This window comes from Pelobates fuscus, chromosome 2 (assembly GCF_036172605.1).
Source record: "Pelobates fuscus isolate aPelFus1 chromosome 2, aPelFus1.pri, whole genome shotgun sequence".
Classification (NCBI taxonomy): Eukaryota; Metazoa; Chordata; class Amphibia; order Anura; family Pelobatidae; genus Pelobates; species Pelobates fuscus.
The window spans coordinates 417744853-417761619 of NC_086318.1; the positions used below are offsets into that span (position 1 = coordinate 417744853).

The following is a 16767-nucleotide window of genomic DNA, read 5'->3' on the forward strand; positions in this document are numbered from 1 at the left end:
AGGCATGTGCATGGGGAAAATGTTCGGTTTGGTTCTGCATTCCGAAATTCGGGACTTCAGCAATTCGGGACTTCGGCAATTCAGGACTTCGGCAGTTCAGCTATTCGGACATTGGGAAGTACCCGAATGTCTGAATTGCCCGAAATTCGTCCGAATTCACAATCGGACCAAAACGAATTGCACATGTCTAAAAATGAATCAAAAGTAGCTTCCAATACAATTAATTAGGACAATGATAAATGTACATAATGTATGTGCCATGTAGCATAAAGCAAGCCTTCTGGGTGGTTTTGTGTTATATAAAAACAAAGATAACATAACAATGGTGTCAAGCTAGAAGGCGTTGATGACCAGTGAAAAAGGCTCAGAATCATCAGACCATAGACCCCACCGACACATTAAGCATTCCGGAGGGCACATGAAAAAATCATGATATCTCCGGTACTGAGGCTGCACCCAAAGGTCAGCTGGCACCAAAAGAAGAAAACTCAGAAACAGATTACAGGATTTTATTTTAGGTTATTACATTGTAGTTTTGATTTTACTTTAAAATAATTTGAAGTTTGTTCCTTTATTTACAGGTATGTATTAGACTACATAGGCTATATATTAAAAGGCTAAAATCCTGCAATAATTGATTCAACACTGGAAAATGATTTGCAAAAAGTAGATTAGAATATAGGCTTTCTAAATTGTGTGTGATGGCTCTTCAAAAAGAAAGACATAACATGCCATGTACAAATTTCACTACAAATATCTTTTGGATATTTAGAATATGCATGGTGTTTTACAGATAGCAGGGTTTACTGAAAGTAATATTTTCTCTGCTTTTGTTTTTCTTCCATATTTTGCTTATTTATCCCAGGGTAATATTGTGTGATATCAACTTTGGATAATGTTCCATTTTTGTTTCTCAAAGTAACATCCCATGATGTCACAAGGTAAAATTCCATGATGTCATAGGGTAAAATTCCATGATGTCACAGGGTAAAATTCCATGATGTCACAAGGTAAAATTCCATGATGTCACAGGGTAAAATTCCATGATGTCACAGGGCTACAACTACTGTTGTCCTTGGGGAACATTATTTTTTTTCCCCCACAGGGTAATATTCAGTGCAATGCTTAATTTATCCCAGTGTAACACAGACTGTTTTCCAGTTGTAATTTTATTTTCCCCTGGGTATACTGCGCATTCTACATAATGCAATGTCATATGGACATTAGCATTAAGAAAGGGCTGCTGCTCGAAAAGTTTGCTGCATTAACTTTGTCCTCAAATAAATTGTGGTAGCACCTGGGTGTGCACACCTATACTGGATGCGCAGGACTCGTGTTTGTTTTTTGGACTCGGGTTTTTTGGTCATATGGACATGCCTCTTGTGTATTCAATTGTGCAAATATGGCTATTTTTATGGTTAGCAGGGTCAGACTGGCCCACCGGGATACCGGGAAATTTCCTAGTGGGCCGCTGCACCTGGGGCCGAGCTGACAGCCCTAACCATCAGAATCATGTAATTTAAATATTTTCCCCTTGGACTGTACCAGGCTGTGTCAGTCTGAGGAGAGTAAAGGGGGAGGAGCTGAGGGCTAGTGCGGCCACAATTAGGCTGCTGTCGGTTGAAAGGGAGACCTGTCAGTCTCCCTTTAAAATTGACATTAATTTTGGATGCATGCGTCGCCCCACATGTAAGCCCCACCTCTTGACAATAGCCCCACCTCCCGCACGCAAGCCCCGTCCCACGCACGTTGGTGACCCTGCTGGAAGGAAGAGGCTACAAAATGGTAACTTACCTACCAGTGTCAGGTAAGCTTCAGTCATGACAGCGATTGTGTGTGTGTGTGTCTGCTAGTGAGTGAGCATGTGTGTGTGTGTGTGTGTGTGTGTGTATGTGTGTGTGCCTGCTAGTGAATGAGCATATGTGTGTGTGTGTGCCTGCTAGTGAGTGAGCTTTTGTGTGTGTTGCTGCTAGTGAGTGAGCTTGTATATGTGTCAGTGAGCTTGTCTGTAGTAAGCATGTGTGTGCCAGTGAACTTTTCTGTAGTGAGCATTTGTGTGTTAGTGAGCTTGTGTGTGTCAGTGAGCTTGTGTGTGTCTGCTAGTGAGTGAACTTGTGTGTGTGTGTGCCTGCTAGTGAGTGAGTGCCTGCTAGTGAGTGAGCTTGTGTATGTGTGTACCTGCTAGTGAGTGAACTTGTGCATGTGTGTGCCTGATAGTGAGTGAGTTAATGTGTGTGTGCCTGCTAGTGAGTGAGCTTGTGTGTATGTGTGCGCCTGCTAGTGAGTGAGCTTGTGTGTGTGCGCCTGCTAGTGAGTGAGTGTGTGTGTGTGCCTGTTAGTGGGTAAACTGTGTGTGTGTGTGTGTGTGTGTTTGCCTGCTAGTGAGTGAGCTTGTGTGTGTGTGCCTGCTTGAGTGAGCTTGTGTGTGTGTGCCTGCTAGTGAGTAAGCTTGTGTGTGTGCGCCTGCTAGTGAGTGAGTGTGTGTGTGTGCGCCTGTTAGTGGGTAAACTTGTGTGTGTGTGTGGCTACTAGTGAGTGAACTTGTATGTGTGTGTCAGTGAGCTTGTCTGTAGTAATCATGTGTGTGTCAGTGAACTTGTCTGTAGCAAGCATTTGTGTGTTAGTGAGCGTGTCTGTAGTGAGCTTGTGTGTGTCAGTGAGCTTGTCTGTAGGAAGCATATGTGTATCACTGAGCTTTTCTGTAGTGAGCATGTGTGTGTGTGAGCTTGTCTGTAGTGAGCATGTGTGTGTCAGTTTGAATGTACCATGTACGTATGTATGTATACCAATAAGCTTGTCTGTGTGTGTCAGTGAGATTGTCTGACAGTGAGCCTATTTGTGTGCATCTGTGAGCTTGTGTTTTTATGTTAATGAGCTTATGTATGTCAGTGAGATTGTTTGAACACATTTAATGGTCTGCACAAAATTGCGTCAGGTATAAATGAATAAAGCATGTCACCTATAGAAACCACTCATTATAATACATATATCTAGAAATAAATGCAAACATGTCAACAGATAGTATTTACAGGGAGCCTGTCATGGTGCCTGCTATTTAAACAACATAGACACAGAATAATTACCCATGACAAATAAGCTACCCTTATTTTTAGCTGACACGTTTTCTCTTTTCAATTACCATTTTGTTTTTTCTTGCACATATACAGAACTTTTGGTTAATATCATATTTTGCTGTTTTTCAAAGTGAATAGAAGATTTTAATTAGCTATAAAACACTTAAGGCAGTTGAAAAACTTGCCATACAAAAACAAAATAATGGGGGCTTAGGAATACATTGACGTAAATCTGTAAATTATCATTTGATGAAATAAATGATGTAGATATTTTGAAGTCAATTTGTGCCTCCCAGCTTCATCTCACACTTTCATTGAAGCTATGCAGCTAAAACATTTAATATTTTCAAATGACATTACACCAGAGCTTGGATTCTTCAGATGAAAGAGAAATTTATGATTAAAATTTGTGATAAGCAAAGCTTTTAGATGTTTTATGTATTAAAAAAATGAAACATTTGCATACTTAGATAAATAAAAGTTAAAAGAAACACTCCAGGGTGAATTTATCTCTTATTTTCTATGTTTAACAGAGAACATTCATTTATTTAAAAAATGCATTTAATTTGTTTTTAATAATTCAATTTATTTGAAGTAAATCCCCAGACCTTGACCCTGGCACATCAATGTCATCTTAAACCAGGAAATATTTCAAACCTCTGGGCCAATCTTGGCCCTTTTATATGTTTCTATGGCATTAATTATTTTTTTATATAAAAAAAGAGGCATGCTCATACAAGAGAATAGAAACTAAGACAAATCTTTGGGCACTCACGGAATTAAAGCCGCAGGCAGATTTAGCTGATTAAAAAAAAGATGCAACAATGTTTCGATCAACTAGGTCTTTTTCAAGCTTGACAAAGACCTCTTAGTAGGTTGAAACATTGCTGCATCTTTTTTTCGATCCAGTAAATCTGCCTGTGGCTTTAATTACGTGAGTGCCTGAAGATTCTTCTTGGTTTCTATTATTCGTGTCTTGGATTTTCTGGTCCTACTTTAGTGCCTCTGATGATAAGTGGAGTTGAGTGCAGTTCTTTTTTTCTGTTTCATACAAGAGAATAGAGAAACCACACAAGCTTCCATTCACTTGTGCAAGGGCTCACATAGAAGCTGTGAAACAAGAAGGTGGAGCAACACATTTTGGATGTTTTGTGTAAGGAGCTAAGACACAGGAGTTTAAAACAAATAAAATAAAAAAAATCTAGTATACTGAAAAAGAATAACAGACTATTTTGTGCCCAAATACAAAAAAGTAAAAATTACTGTTTGGTAGATATACACTCAATAAAAACATGCATGCATTTAATTATGTATTTTTTTAATTGGGGTATATATAAAACCAGCTTGAAAAAGCTGAAGACCTCTTCTTTGAAGCCTTTGCCTGCCCCTTCTAAACACACCCAGTCTTCTTCCGGCTGTCCAATCACAGACTTCCTAATACAGCATAACAGAGGCCTAGGAATAAGAAAATCCAGTTGCTATATTAAGAGGCGTAACAGAGGCCTAGGAATAAGTGAACCCAGTGGCTGTATTAAAAGACACAGAAGCCTAGTTATAAGAGAATCCAGCGGCTGTATTAAAAGGCATAGAGGCCTAGTATTAAGTGAAACCAGCGGCTGTATTAAAAGCCATAGACGCCTAGTATTAAGTGAATCCAGTGGCTATATTAAAAGCCATAGAGGCCTAGTAATAAGTGAACCCAGCTGCTATATTAAAAGACATAGAAGCCTAGTAATAAGAGAAGCCAGCGGCTATATTGAAAGGCATAACAGAAGACTACACAGAAGCCTAGGAATAAGGATTTCAACATGTATTTGCTTGAAATTAAAATTAGCAGGAATCTCTTACTGTTCAGATAAATTTGATGAAAGGTAGAAGGGGTTATATCCATATATATGCTCTGAATGTGCATGCACAGCCTGTTACCCCTTGGTCACTGCAGGAAATAGGATGATGGTATAATATTTCTACCCCTAGAGTCACAGCAGGTAAATCCATTGGAAAGTACAAGGCAGCAGGATTATACTTTAACCCTTTCAGTGATGGAATGCTAGTCAGTCTCACATTAACTCTTTCAGCGATGGAATGTTAGTCAATGTCATAGTAATCCTTGCAATCCATATGCTCTGTATGTGCATGTCCAGTCTGGTACCCAGCGCCGGTGCCACCTATAGGCGAAGTAGGTGCCGGCCTAGGGCGCACGTTTGGAAGGGGCACTCTGTACACACCTCTGTACAAGTGCCGCGGCAATTTTGATGGAACAGCGGCAGTGTCGGCACGCGGCATAACGGCATAACGGAGACCTGTGGGTGCCAGGACCACCTACTTTATGCAGTGCAGCGCCCCGGGAGTGCAGTCCCGGAATCGGATCCCCCTCCTTGGCCCAAGGTAAGCCTTTGCGAGTGGAAAAAAAACATTTTTAACAGTCCCCTAAGCCCCCTTTTAACCCTCTAAAGTCCTAACCCCCCCCAACTTCCTACTATTTCCCCATACCACCCACTACTACCCCAAACCTCCTACTAGTACCCATAACCACCACTTACTGCCTCTAATCCCCTACTAATCCCCTAACCATCCCCTACTGCCCATAACCACCCACTACTGCACCTAATCCCCTACCCCTAACCACCCCTATTGTCCCTAAATACACACAACTGCCCCTAATCCCCTACTACTGCCCCTAACCACCCACTACTACCACTAAACCCCTACTATTGCCCCTAGCCACAGATTACTGCCCCTACTATTACCCTTAACCACCCACTACTGGCAAATCATTTTTTTGCCTAGGGCGGGTAAAATCCTTGCACTGGCCCTGCTGCTACCCCATCGGGTCATGCAGGAAATAGGATGATGGCATAATCTTGCTACCCCTCGGGTCACTACAGGAATTATGGTGATGGCATGATCTTGCTACCCCTTGGGTCACAGCAAGTTAGAACCCCCGGTTACTAAAGGGGTTTCTTCAGGGGGTCACCTTTGCGGAGGGCCGTGTACTGGAGACTTCCCAAGAGAAAGAGGCTGAACTCCTAAGGGGCCAGAGTAACCAATCCTCAGGTAAGCCATAAAATAAAAAAGATTTTAGTCCTGAAATAACAAAGTCTGTCCTAGGGATAGGACACGAACAAAAAGGCTGAGGGTGGGAGGGATAGGAGGGGTTACTTATACCTTCTGTTTTAATTAGCTTCCTGTCTAATTAGGGATAGGGAGAAGCTACCCATTGTTATGCTGCCATGTATATGGCCAGGAAATATATATACATATATATATATATATATTTTTTTATTTATTAACATTTTTATTTTACTTTTTCACCAGCAGGGGGATCTGCCTGGGCAGATGCCTGGACGCCTATTAAGTCCATGTGACCGCTCTTTTAGAGCGGTCACATTGCCCCTGGGGTCCTAATTTGCCAAGGGGGGACTGTCTGGCCTGGCAGGCAGTCCCCCCAGATGGAGAGGAACACTGGTAAGTAAGTAGGAATACCGCGGACGTACTAGGTACGTCCGAGGTCCTTAAGGACCATTTTTGTTGGATGTACCTAGTAGGGAAGGGGTTAAAATCTTGAACAAAATTGCAGGAACAAAAAGATGGGAGCTGGTGTGAAGTTTGAAATCAGGGATCCAGGGTTGGTTTTTTTAAAGGTTTACTCCAAGCACCATCACCACTTTAGTGTTTTGCAGTGAACATGGTGCATGTAGTCTGTAGATGCAGCATTTCAGTTTGAAACTCTGACATACTTAAATAAGTTATCGGAGGTGTAACTACATCTAGGGAAATGTCATCAGGACTTTATAAGCCAGCCCAGAAAAAAGATCTCCATGCTGGCTTATGTCAATTCTGTGCATAATTCCTGCACAGTGTTTCATTGCTTGACAGCGCACAGCAAGCCATTGCAAAATAGGTTACCCCATCACTGGGGAATGGTGTCAAGGTACAGCAGGCTGTAGTGGTATGAAGCTTGGTGTAAACCTTTAAGAAGCAGCAGCCCATTGAAATGTTAGCCTTTGTAAAACTGGCACCTGGGCCTAGTCATCTAAAAGTTAAATATGTTATTGTCTTTATCAGTTTTTATAGATAAAGAGGAAATCCACAATATACGTCAAATTCCTTAATTAGACATACCATCTTTTTCTTGTCTTTATTCAGTTCTGTCAATCAATTCTAATCGAATCTATTAAACTATTCAAAGTTGTTGGAGTTTCTTTCAAGATTTCGGATCAAAGGACTTCTACAAAATTCTTTGTAGCTATTATTAGTATTCTGGAAAGCAAGAACTGAAACCTAACTCGCAGACCATTTTAACCCTGCACACAGATTTAACCCCTTAGATGAAATGTAACATTTTTCATTGCTGCAAATCTGGGACAATACACTCATGTAAATGTTATATTAGTATAGTAATGTTATATAGTATAGTATCTTACCTTAAACAGTATTAGTAATGTTAAATAGTATAATATCTTACCTTAAACATACATCATAACATATTATTTTTCTAATTTTTATCTTGTGTATAAATGCCAACTACATGTAAAAAATTGAAGATTCCATAGAATGTTCTATGGTATTACTGGGCTCTTTAGAGTGTTTTTTTTTATTAGGTATTGTTCATAGCTATTACACAGGTGTAGAAACAACAAAACAATTCTATAATGTTTTTCTTTTCTGTAAATATATTTTCGTGTCGTTGTCTATTAGTTTGTTTTAAACACTAGCTTCACTAGCACAGTCTTATTATATGCATTGATTAGACATATTTACAAATCCTTATCTCCTAAAACTATTATTAACTTTTTTTTTTTTTTACTATTTTATTTAGAACGTTTATTTAGAACTATTTTTTTAGAATGTTGATATTTCTATTCCTTGGTTTCTTCAAATAAGTCCGGGATATGTTGTCCGGCTCTTTCTTCTACAAATATGTTTCAACCCATGGCTTATACAACCTTTGACTTGTCCGACAAGTCAAGAAGGAAATTCTGCTTCGTCTGAGCTGTTGATCATAAATGACGTGTCATGTTTGGTTTCCTGATCTCAGTGTTGACCTTGAGAGGTATAGAAGATATTACCATCAGTTGTGTTGAGAATCAATAATGTTTCATGTTTGATCTGCTGATCTTCATTTTGATCATAACTGGTATAGCTCTTAGCACTAGTGGTATCTGATTTCTCCTCTGAAGATTTCTGTGTAGAACATATGTGACATAAACTTTACCCTCGTATTATCTATGTTATCTCCTTCGATGGATGCTCTATAGATTCTCGTCTCTAGCTCCTGAAGTTGAAAATGAATGAGGTGTTAACTCCAACTATCCTCACTGATTTATTTATAATTTAATAATTAGGACATAATAATCCTATCTCTTACATAAAACATTGTCAGGGGTATTCAACTAAACATTGGCTTTACCTGAACTAGAATCAAATATATATAAAACATTTTAGATTGATTTTTAAAAAATTTAATCAGCTATATTTTCCTGTATTTTACAATTTGTAGTAATTAATCCTGGTTGTTAGATGGGATGCATGGATTTCATTGAGCCATCAATGCTGCCAACATTCCATACACTTTATTCCTTCTGTTAATACCAGCATGTGTATCTCTCTCTCCCTCTCTCTCTTTCTCTCTCTCTCTCTCTCTCTCTCTCTCTCTCTCTCTCTCTCTCTCTCTCTCTCTCTCTCTCTCTCTCTCTCTCTCTCTCTATACACCCTCCGGTGTGGGCATATCTTTGTACTTCCACAGGATCCAGGGTCTATCCACCTCTGTTGATAGTTGATCCAGATTACTAACTTCCTTCTGTGCTGTCTTTATCTTGGCTTCCAGTCGTAGTCTCCATGATGGGCATGGCTTCTCTTTGATCCTGATCTTGTACTCAAGCAGCTGGACCACTAATGCTGTGGCATATATGATCCTGTTTGTTTCTGTGATGGGGCAGGATGGGATTGTGGACAATGCTTTGTTAACTAGTAGTATGCTATCTGGTGGTTGCTATTCAGAATTTAGGGTTGAAGGTTAACTTCTATATAGGGCCAACTTGGACTTTCTGAAATTTGTAAAGAGAATTATCAAATTGAGTAGTTAGGGAGAAAAAAAATGTGTATGACAATTATATTTAGTATTATCTTTAGCCTTGTGGATCACTTACTAGTAAAAAATTATTTTCTGGCTGAACATATTGAATGTGATGAGTTATGCTGACATTCACTATTAGTAACTTATGATCTACCATCACCAAAAAAAATAAAAAAAAAGAAGTCCGTGTTTGTTCTTGTAATTTTAAAGATCTCTGGGTAATTAAAGATTTCCAAGACCACATCTCATAAATTATGTTTTATATGTCAGATGAATATCGTTATATTGGACATGACTACGCTACAGAATCCCAAGCTAAGATGACGAGTGCCAGTGAGTAATGTATAATATCTTATGTATAGATTACCAATAACATTATCTTAGATGACCTTTCCAGAGCTCTGTGATTAGAGTGAACAATGTGTGTTTGCTAAATATTTAATTCTACTCCTTTCAATGCATTGAGAATTTTCAATCACACCATCCTTACCACTTTCTTCAATCACAGAATATTTCATATCTTTACATTTCATAGTGCATTTAACTTTATAATATTAAATCCAATCCTTGGGAAATATTCTTGGGCAGAATACTAATATTTAATTTACTTAATTAATTTATGTTTCAAGTTATAATAAAATAATTTGCTTATGTTATTAATGTATATATTTGTGATTAAAATTAAAATCAGATAATTCAAGACTTCCAAACGCTACAAAATGATTTGACACCATTTCAAATTATCCCAATCATTCTCAGAGATTTGTATAGTATTGCCTAAGCTAATTTGTGGCTTGAAACAAGATATTGAGAAGAACCTTGAAGCCAAAGATTAAAGGCTCTAGAAATTCCTAAGGCTTTGTATTATTTGGTCAAGAAAGTAGTTGAAAAGATCTTGAGGGGAACAAGATCAATGTATAATGTCTTTTGCTGCATATCAAATGCAGAAAATACAAGCTGGTACTACTATGAGACAAACTTAAGGCTTCCACCCAAAAAAGGACACATAAGTCATTCAAAACGTAAAACATGCCTTGTTTTCTCTTTTTTCTATCAATTTCCTTTCCTTATGCCCCTTGTACCTTAGTGATTAAATTCCACTCGCCAATTGCCTTTATTTATATTTATTATCTATTCATCCTTGAGACGGACCTTAATACCTGGACACCTCCATTTTTTCCTCCTCTGTCTATGGTGGCTGCAGTTTGTTTTCCTTTGGGATTCTTTTGAATGATGGATTGTGGATAAATCAGCGTTCTACGATAGCATTTATCAACTTCAAAATAAAACATTCTTAATTGTTCCCTTAACTGTTCCAGTTCCCATAATGCACTCTCCTTAAGCACCATTTAGTTAGGTTAACCGTCTAATGTAAGTGAGAATGGCAAAATGATAATCCAAAATAAATGCATCCAAGTCCTTGTGCTCGTCATTCAGCCTACATCAAGACTATAATGCCTTTACAATTATAATTCAAAGTAGCATACATTTATCATTCATTCCATGGGTTACATTACTGGTTCTTCACAGTCCTTCTAGTTCAGATCAGTTTTCCCTGACTACAAATATTTGGTGACTAAATACGTTCAGTCAGAATATATCTAAAATAGAAAGCATTGATATTGCGTGTAGTTTCCCTTCTTAACTCCAAAGACTTACAGACTCTTCCTCATGATAGTGTTCTCAGGATAACTCTTCAGGAGAAATAAAGGCAACAATTATTACTGACTACTCATCTGTCTTTGTCACTTACACCTCTCAGACCTGTTCCTTTCTTGGCATAGAAGGTCTGGAGTGGGTGCCGTGGACTTTTGTTAGTGGAAAATTCAATGTGGACTCTGCCAAGAAATTGTCTAGGAACACAATGATTTGTGATGGTGCCAAACCATTTTTGGCAAACTCGTCAATCTTTCCATTTTATTATCATGTGTTAATTTCAGACAGAAGTTGTCATAGATTAATCAAATAATACACCTGCATTGTACCCAATAATTGTTGCAAAATCACGCATGGCATAAAAAATTTCTACAAAAAGTAATAATTCTGCACTCCAAAATTTCTCTATTCAGAACATTCTCATATAAAGTATTATCATGAAAACAGGGTTTGTTTTAAATATTATGAGCTAGAAAGTCATTTTATTACTGGACCTTATGCTATGGTGGTCGTTAATTAAAACTGTACAAAATTTACACACGAACAAAGTTCTATAAATAAGATATACATAATGTGTCAATGAGAATTTTAGAACACGTCACAAAACGCTACTTCTATTATAAGATTTTTCATTGTATCCTGAAATACATCACACAAGCAGGTTCCATCTGGATATGAGAGCGCATTGTCCTCCAGGCTGTTCATTTCACAAATGTAGGTCCCTGTTGAAAAAACAACTGAACTACTAACAAAATCTCAACTCTCTGTAAGCTCTAACTATTTAAAATCCATTCACATTCTCAAGATATTAAGCTACAGATGTTCAATCTTGTTATAACTGTAATTATTGTTAAAGGGACACTGTAGTCACCAGAATAACTATAGCTTAGTGTAGATGTTCTGATGCTTATAGCCTGTCCCTGCAGGCTTTTTAATGTTAGCACTGCATTTTCAGAGAAACATTACATTACTGCCTAGTTACATTTCTAGTGGCAGTCACTCAGATGGCCACTAGAGGTGCTTCCTATCTCAATGCTGTACAGTGTGTAGCACTGATATTAAGCGTCTCTGCGCTCTGCAAGGAGATGCTGAACATTCCTCATAGAGATTCACTGATTCAATGTATCTCTATGAGGAGATGCTGATTGGTGCAGCTGAGCATTTTGCCGCGCATGCCTAGGAGAATGCATTGGATTGGCTGATATTGTGAAATATGATGATCTCAGCCAAGGAAGCTGAGCGGGGCTGAGCCAGTCGCGTCAAGACCAGCTCGGTGCTAGAAATAAGGTACATTTAAACACTTTTTTAAAAAAATGCAGACGGGGGGGGGGGGGGGGGGGGGGGCTCAGACACCTGAATGGTATTTTTAAAAGTAGAGTATCAGGAATACATGTTTTTATTCCTGACACTATAGTGTTTCCTTAAAGTACAGTTGGCTGTTTTGTCAGCCATGTAATAGCTGGAGAGGGGCATCCTTTTTGCCATCTTCGCTTTTTGACATTATAAAAAATCCTGTGTCATTACTCTCTCATAAATCGGTAATAGTTTGAAGAAACACTAAAAAAACTGTCCTTCTTCATGTTTTCTTCATGTTTGTTTGTTTTTTCTAACAAGACGTATGTGAAAAATTACAAATTATCATATAAACATTACTTCAAACTTACATTACTATAATGAATCACTAACATTCAATTGAAGGTAATTCCAAATTCTAGGCCAAAATGGTGAATTTTAAAACAAAGCTGAATGGGAGTTTTTTTTTTCTAATTCAGCTATTTTGTTCTAAAATTCACTAAAGATTTGACAATTCCCACTTTAGTAATTATTCAAGTGACATGTGCAGTCCAATTGTGTGGCATTGGTGAGTGATATCCTTAGAACATATCGTTCTATGTTAGCTGCTGCTATCCATCCCACAGAAACAGTCAGTTTGGAATGCCGTGCTGTCATATGGGGCATCAGGGTTCTATAAAAAGAGTGAAAGGATGGAAATTGTATATGTCGAACAATAACAAATATAACTCATTCAAAAATACAAGTAATAAATAAAAAAATTATTTTACCGATCAGCTTTTTGGTGGTAGTTTCTCTTTAATTAATATACATGTCAGAGGATGTGTTTACATATAAATATTACTATCCAGCTTTTTATTTGGGAAAAGTACCAACGTTTTATTATTAAATTCAGGTCACGTTCATGTAGCATCTAAGACTTTCAGCCAATGGCTCGATATATCCAATTAATGAAACTATGAGAAGTTTCATTCAAAGACTGGACACATAACAATGCAGTCTCCAAGATAACCTTTTGTATCATAATGTTACTATTTGGAAAGAGAACTTTAACATTCTTCATTTTCTTTTGCCGAAGCATTACTTACCGGAGAACACAAAGTCTTTAACAGTACCTTTATGTTTCAAGTTAAAACATTTACCAAAATAGAACAAAAGCAATATCTTTGACCGAAGGCAAGTAAAAGGATAGACTGAATTGCACATTAAACGCACAGTTTGTTTCCATTCATCTTTATTCCAAGTGACATTTTAGTTATGAGAAGAAGAAAAATATAAATAAAGAAATAAAGAATATATTTAAAATTTGCCATTTAACTTCGTACTTACTCTTTTTAAACTTTCCAAGTCAGTGTAGCCAAAGTTTATCCTCATATACCTCTAGAAAATAATTGAAGAATAGATGCACTCTTTATGTAATATAGATCATAAAAATAAACCCCTCTCTTAAAAGGTCTTGGAACTGACCTTATTTATACACTCAAATTGAGTAAAAAATACATTTATTGATAAAATGCAGACAAATATATCACAGAAAAGAAACAATAACTTTTGCAGATGAAAATATGTCTATGAAAAATAGCTAAAAAACAGCCACATAAAAAATGATAATATTAAAGTCCAGACCTTATTTGAATGCTCGGCGTCCCGAGTTAGCAAAGATGTATACTGCTGAAAAAAATATCAAATAACAGTCCTCTTTATAATCCAGATGCTGGCTGATATCAGACCTCTCCAAACGCGTTTCTCCGCTTCGGCGGCTTTTTCAATGGATGAGGTCTGTGTCTCTGCGTTCTCTTTATATAGCAGTTTTGCCGACAATCATTTGCACACGGCAAATCCAAAACTACGATGTATAATGCAAAGTTGACTTCTATGTAACTAGTTAGTTACTAAGTGTTAATGCTTAATTGCTCAAAAAATAGTTACTTATTATAGGCAGCATATAACCATTGCTATTCTCTATTTACTTCTGTTACCATAGTAACCCCGCCTGATCGGGTTTAAATGCAACTGCCGTTTCTCATATTTACAGGCATGAAAAAGAAAGTAAAATAACGTAAGATTTTCTAAATTAAACAGGAAGTCAATGATTGTAAATATAACTCCTCCATAATCTCGTGGTTAAAGTGTATCCAAATTTCATAACTGGAGATTTCGGCACGTTAGATTACTTTACTTTATTTACTCATGTTACCAAGGTAACACTTGTCTCAGTAAGTGAAAATAACCTTTCCGTTATCACCTTAGGGTTTTTTTAATGTTTTGTATCAGAAATGTGGGTATCATTAGTCCCACATAATCTATTCTCTAAATATACCGAGACATGATGGCTTGAAACTTATACTATTAATTTTAAACGGTATAATGAATCAGAATGCTTTGTTAACTTCCGTTGCTATATAAACAATCCCTAAGTGAGTAAAAGTATAACTCCCATTATCAACTTATAAAAAATAAAAATATAAAAGAGAAATAAAACTAAAAAGGTGCCCTATAAAAGTAGAGATCTCTATTTATAACCCCTTTTATATGTATAAAAATAAGAATGATTCTATATAGCAAACTAATGTTAAAAAATTATACTCAAAACAGACACAAAAAATCTTATATTTGCACTTCTGCTGCCACTTCTAGATATAAATGCATATGGGATTAAAGATGTTACATGCCATTAACTTTAATAAAAAATGGAAATTTAAAGGGGGATTCATCCCAAAAAATGACACAGCTCAAATTCGGCATTCAAACCCTTAGGCTGCAGCGTATCAAGTTGATATATCCATTTCATCTCAGTGATGCCCAGTTGTTTAGTATGGTCTCCTCCTCTCCAGTTTTTATTTACTCTACATATCCCCTTAAAGTTCAAAAGGCTCATATCCGAATTGTGTATTTGTTTAAAATGGGCCGATACTGAATGTTGCATATATCCCTTCTTTATATTCAACATATGTTCCCTAATTCTGATGTACAGTTGCCTCTTTGTCCTTCCTACGTACTGGAGCCCACATGGGCACTCCAGTACATATATCACGTTAGTGCTTTGGCAGGTAATATGTTCTTTTATTTTAAAAGATTCCATCTTGCTAGTGACTTCAAATACTCCTTTTGTGTGTTTGTGCTTGCTTTCTTTACACGCTATACAGTCCAAACAATAGAAGAATCCATTTTTCTTTGTTGTGGTTATGGTGTTCTTTCTTTTTACATGTTTATTAGTTATTTTCCTTCGTAAGTTCGGTGCACCCCTAAAGATGATCCTTGGTCTTTCCGGTAACATACTAGCCAGAATTTTATCTTTTTTCAATAGATGCCAGTGTCTTGTGAGTATCTTTTTTAGTTGTAAGTTTTCTTTGTTGTAATTCAGAATTATTGCTGGAAATACTTCTCCTGATTCTGTTGCGTTTGATTTATCCTTAATTTTCAATAGGTTAGTTCGGTCTAGATGATCCACTCTACTTAATGCCTCATCTATTTCAATCTCTTGGTACTTTTTTGACATAAACTTTTTCTTTACTACTTCCGCTTGTTCCCTGTAGACTTCAGAGTCTGTACAGTTCCGTCTCAAGCGTCTAAATTCATTGTAAGGTACATTCTTAAGCCATAACGGTAGATGACAACTCTCTTTAAGAATGAAGCTGTTCACGTCAACTTCTTTGAAGTGCGTTTTCGTTTTGAGTGTACCAGAATCAACATAGATGATAAGATCAAGGAATACTACCTGTGTCTTACTGTAGGTGGTGTTGAGTTTAACTCCCCATGTGTTCTTATTAATGTATTCTAAGAACTTTTGTAGGTCTTCCATTTCTCCTTCCCATATGAAAAAAACATCATCGATGTATCTTTTATACTTGTGTACATTATTATTCCAGGGATGTTCATTCCAGATGTAATTGTCTTCCCAGTTTCCCATGAATAAGTTAGCGAAACTGGGGGCAAATTTCGTCCCCATGGCTGTGCCCTTCTTTTGGAGGTAAAACTGATCTTCAAACAGAAAATAATTGTTCTTCAAAATAAAAGCGATGCCCTCTATTATAAATGAGATTTGAATATCCTCCAGTTCTCCATATTTTCTTAGTGAATTACTCACGGAATCGCAGCCTTGTTTGTGATCAATGATCGTATATAATGAAGTTACATCCGTAGATACAAGGATGTAGTTGTCTTGCCAGGAGATGGAATCTAGTTCCCTAATCATCTGTGTAGTGTCCTTAAGGTGTGACTTTACCTTGGACACATATGGTTGCAAGAATGAGTCTATGTACTGAGACAAATTGGATGTAATCGAGTTGATCCCTGATATTATTGGCCGGCCAGGTGGTGCTTGGAGATCTTTATGGATCTTAGGTAAGAAATAAAAAGTGGGGGTTCTTGGGAAGGGAATGGAGAGGAATCTATATTCGGACTCTTTCAGAATTCCGATATCTCTGGCATTGTCCAGCATAATTTTGAGTCTGTCCTTTATTACATTCAATGGATCACTAGATAATTTCCCGTAAGTATCGGGTTCTTCTAGTAACCTAGTGGCTTCTTTTGTGTAGTATTCACTTGACATGATGACTATCCCCCCACACTAGCGCTCCACTACAAATCCTTTTTTTACATGTCTATCACTTTAACCTAACCAGTGTTGAGCAGCAGATTGTACTTCTTGAGGATAAGAGGACT

At 37.3% G+C, this 16767-nt stretch overlaps 1 protein-coding gene across 2 annotated transcripts in view; it reads left to right on the top strand.

The window, feature by feature from the left end:
* The window catches only part of PLCB1 (phospholipase C beta 1), a 739173-nt gene that overhangs the window by 389447 nt on the left and 332959 nt on the right, over positions 1 to 16767 (top strand). The window lies entirely within an intron of this gene.